Here is a 5,000-nt window from a genome sequence, read left to right as displayed (position 1 = left end):
AAAAAAAAAAAAAAAAGGAGTCAATGCCCGATCTCAGAATGTAAGCAGGTTTGGGCCAGGTTAGTACTTTTGGATTTTTTCAGTAATTATCTAATAGGCCTGGTTAGTAATTTTGGAAATTTTCACTAATTGTCCAATAATCTTGCAAAAAAAAAAAAAAGAGTCAATGCCCGATCTCAGAATGTAAGCAGGTTTGGGCCAGGTTACTACTTTTGGATTTTTTCAGTAATTATCTAATAGGCTTGGTTAGTACTTTTGGGAATACCAGGTGCTGTAAGCTTTTGGGTTTCCTTCCCTACTTATATAATGCACTGGTGATTATAGTGGCTGATCTTTAAATAGCCCTCTCTTTGCAGCCTCCTTCGCTTACGGCCATACCAACCTGGCTATGCCCGATCTCGTCTGATCTCGGAAGCTAAGCAGGTTTGGGCCTGGTTAGTACTTGGATGGGAGACCGCCTGGGAATACCAGGTGCTGTAAGCTTTTGGGTTTCCTTCCCTACTTACATAAAGCACTGGCGATTATAGTGGCTGATCTTTAAATAGCCCTCTCTTTGCAGTCTCCTTCGCTTACGGCCATACCAACCTGAGGGCGCTAGAGAGCTACAGGAAGTGTTGGCTGCAGTTGGGAGAGGAAGGCTCTCCTCCATTTTGTGTTTTTCTATTTGTGGTTGTTTTGTTTGTTTTGTGAATCTGTGATTGTTTCTTTGGCATTTTTTCTTTTTTGAAAGCCACCTAACAGCAGCATATCGCTGTCTGGAGGGTGGTTGATCTTTTTTTTCTCAAAAATGGACGGATTGTATGGTAACGACTCGGAACTGGCTGGAGAGACTCGAATGGCAAATGACAATGGACTGGCAGGAGGAACACGCACGGCAAGCGACACTGGACTGGCTGGAGGAACACGCATGGCAATCGACACTGGACTGGCTGGAGGAACAAGCATGGCAAACAACACTGGACTGGCTGGAGGAACACGCATGGTAAACGACACTAGAATGGCTGGAGGAACAAGTATGGCAAACGACAATGGACTGGCTGGAGGAACACGCACGGCAAATGACACTGGACTGGAGAAGCGACAAAGAGCTGGAAATGTAAAAGATCAAGAAGCAAGGAAAAGATTTGGTGAAAGAAAATATTTAAAGGAGGCAACAGTGATCGTGAGTACAGAGAATGTGATTGGTGTGAGAGGAGAGGATATAATTAAAGCAATCTCAGAAAAAATTGGAAGTGGAAAGGTGTTGGCTGTAAGACCCAGACAAGGCAAAGAATATGAACTGACATTGGAACAGGAAGAAATGTGTGACATTTTAATCAATGGATTGACAATAAAGGGAGTGGACTGTGAAGTAAAAAAACTGCAAAATAAAGATTACGTTGTTTCCTTCATGCACCTGCCTGTCTACCTGGAGGATAAGGAAATTGTAAACAAATTGGAAGGATGGGGGGTTTCCCCCATATCTAAAATCAAAAGAAGGTGCTATCCGGACACTGACATCGAAGACGGCACAAGGTTTGTAAAGGTGAGGTTCCCCAAAGAAGTGGCATCACTCCCTTACAGCACTAAGATTGAAACAGCTGAAGGCCCCCAGTACTTTAGGGTGATGCACAGCCACCAGGTGAAGACTTGTAGGCTGTGCATGAGCCCAGAACATCTACTGAAAGAGTGCCCAGAATTCAAGTGCCATAAATGTTTGGAAAGGGGACATTTTGCACGAGACTGCAATGCTGTCAGGTGTCCGGATTGCCAAGAAATTTTAAATAAATGTGAATGCTGGATGGAGGGGGTGGTAGGTGGAAGGAAAGAACAGGTGGACAGACAGGTGCATGAAGAAAACAATGATGAAGGACATTGTGATGAAAGACATGAAGAAGACAAATTACAACCAAAGGAAACAGAGGAAGGAACAAACAACAGACAGGAAGGAGAAGGAGAAAAAGAAAAAGAAAATAACAATGAACAAATAAGAGAAGAGGACACACAAATTACACCGATGGACATATCTTCAATTCATGGACAAAAAGGAAAAGAACAAGACAAAGAAACTGATAACGAAGGAGAAATTAGTATGGAGGAGGATGAGAAGGAAAAGGCGGAGAGGGGAAAAATACGAAGAAGATCGCTAAAGGTAAAGCCAAATATAGAAAGTTCAAGAAAAAAAGTGAAATGTTTAAATAGGTTTGAGGTGTTAAAGGAATTGGAGGAGAAAGACTGAGAATGATGGGTTTTAGATATTTATTATTTTTCTTTTTAATGGTTTTAAGTGTTGTGACTTTTAATGCAAGAGGACTTTTGAACTTAAAGAAATTTGAAAATATAAAAGAAAAATGTAAAAGAGAAGACATTATTGTACTACAGGAAACAAACTGGAGAGAAAATGTAATGAATGAATATAAAAAGAGATGGGGAGGAGGGATTTTGTACAATAATGGAGATGGGAGGTTTGGGAGAGGTGTGGCTTTTTTAATGAAGGATGATGTTTTTAAAGCAAGTCAAATTTTATACAAAGATACGATGGGTAAATGTATGGTTGTAGAGACAAAACATGAAGGAAGGGAATTGATTTTAGTAAATGTACATGCACCAACGGAGGAGAAGGAAAAGAAAGAGTTTTTTTATGTTTTAAGTAGTTTTGTAAAGAAGTATAAAGAAATAATAATGATGGGGGATTTTAATACGGTTTTTAGTAAACAAGACATGGCAGATGGAATGGTTTTTAAAACTGACAAAGGGAGAAAAGAATTAAAAGCTTTAATGGCAGAAAATAATATGATAGATGTGTGGAGAGAAAGAAATGAAAAGAAAAAAGAGTTTTCAAGAAGGCAAATAGTGGGGCAGTTTGTGTGTGAAACAAGAATTGATTTTATTTTATGTACAAGAAATGTGGAGAATTTTATAGAAAATATTAAGTATGAAGAAACAAGTTTTAGCGATCACAAGTTCTTATTTTTTAAATTGGATTGGAATAAAGTGCAAAGAGGGCCAGGAATATGGGTTTTAAATACAAAAATGTTAGAAAATGAAGACTATGTATTAAAGGTTAAATAAATTATAGAAAAAGAAAAGGAAAATATAATGTATGAAGAAGATAAGAGAATTTGGTGGGAGAATGTAAAGTTTTTAATAAAAAAATTCTCAATTAAGTATTGTAGCATAATACGCAAATGCAAAAGATACAACGAAAAAAAAATAAAGGAATGTTTGGAAGCGGAATTGAATAAAGAAAATAAAGATATACAAAAGATAAAGGAAATGGATGAAAAACTGAAGGAAATAGAGGAAAAAGAATATGAGGGGGCGAGGTTAAGGAGCAAAGCTAAATATACTGTGGAGGGAGAAAAGTGCACAAAGTTTTTTTTTGATTTGGAAAAAAAGAGAGGGAAAGCTGAAACAATAAAACAGGTAAGAGGGAAAAATGGGGAAGTTGTAGAGGGGAATGAAAAGATTTTAGAAGAAATAAAGAATTTTTATGAAGATCTTTTTAGTGCCAGGGGTGTAGAAGAAAACGAAAAAATTGAATTGTTGAATCGAATAAAAGTAAAAGTGAGTAAGGAAGATAAAAAAGAATGCGATCAAAAAATTGGTGAAGAAGAGATTGAAAGAGCAATACAGCAGCTGAATAAACAGAAAAGTCCAGGAATAGATGGTTTGGGAAGTGAATTTTATATATGTTTTAAAGAGATTTTAACCAAGATTTTAAAGGAAGTTTTTAGTGAGATTTTTGAAAAAGAAGAAGTTAATGAAAGAATGGGGATGGGGATAACAAAACTGATATATAAAAGGAAAGGAGAAAAGGTAGATTTAAAAAACTATAGGCCGATCACAATGCTTAACACAGATTTTAAGATTTTATCAAAGGTTTTAGCAAACAGGTTAAAGGAAGTAATGCCAAGTATAATCGAAACAAACCAAGCATACGGAGTAAAAGGAAGGGATATAGCGGATATAACAATGAGTATAAGAGACACAATATGGTATATGAAAGAACTAAATGAAGATGGTTACATAATTAGTCTAGATTTTGAAAAAGCATTTGATCGGGTTGAACACGAGTATTTATTTGATGTTTTAAAGAAATTTGGTTTTGGGGGAGATTTTATCAAATATATTGAGATTTTATATAAGGGCGCTTTAACGAGAATAAAGTGTAATGGGTTTTTAACAGAATGTTTTAAAATCACAAGATCGATAAGACAGGGTTGTCCGCTTTCGGCATTATTATATTCACTTGTATCGGAACCGTTAGGATTGGCCATAAAACAAAAAGAAGGAATAATTGGAATTGAAATTGAGGAAAATAATGCTGAGGGAAAGGTTTTTCAATATGCTGATGACACAACGATAATAGTAAAAGGAAAGGAGAGCATCAAAGAAGTTATGAATGTTGTAGAGGAATATTGTAAAGGATCTGGGAGTAAAGTAAATGAAGAAAAGACGGTATATATGAGATTTGGTAAAGCAATGGTTTTAAAGGATAGTTTTAATTTTAAGGAAGTGGAAGAAATTAGGATTTTAGGAATTTTAATGGGTAAAAATGAGATGAAAGTAAGAGATGAAATGTGGGTGGAACTAGTAACAGGAATAGAGAGAAGGTTAAATTTTTGGAAATTAAGAACTTTAAACTTAAAAGGGAAGGTTTTAGTATTGAATGTTTTAATGGTGTCTAAGCTATGGAATGTTTTATATGTGTCGCATATGCCAATGTGGACAGAAAAGAGGTTGAAGAAATGTTTTCTTGACTTTTTATGGGAGGGGAAGCCAGCAAGAATAGCTTTTAATACGATTTTAGGGGCGGTAGAGAAGGGGGGTTTAGGTTTAATAGATGTGGAACAGAGGAAAAATAGTTTGAGAGTGAAAGTAGTGAAGAAATACCTACAAGATGAGGACAAACCAGAGTGGAAAAAGACGATGAAATATTTTTTAAACAAATGTGGGGATCTTAACATGGGGGATGGAATTTTATGGATGAAAACGAAGAATTGGATGACAGAAAATTT

General features: G+C 36.1%; 1 non-coding gene across 1 annotated transcript; it reads left to right on the top strand.

Moving 5' to 3' along the window:
• The first annotated feature begins 364 nt into the window (after positions 1–364).
• Positions 365–483, top strand: LOC132150934 (5S ribosomal RNA). Its single transcript, XR_009436107.1, has one exon. It is a non-coding gene; the product is annotated as a 5S ribosomal RNA (ribosomal RNA).
• The last annotated feature ends 4,517 nt before the right edge of the window (positions 484–5,000 follow it).

This window comes from Carassius carassius, chromosome 9 (assembly GCF_963082965.1).
Source record: "Carassius carassius chromosome 9, fCarCar2.1, whole genome shotgun sequence".
In the NCBI taxonomy this organism is placed as follows: domain Eukaryota; kingdom Metazoa; phylum Chordata; class Actinopteri; order Cypriniformes; family Cyprinidae; genus Carassius; species Carassius carassius.
Note: the sequence above shows the minus strand (reverse complement) of the source record. Positions and strands in the feature narration are given on the sequence as shown.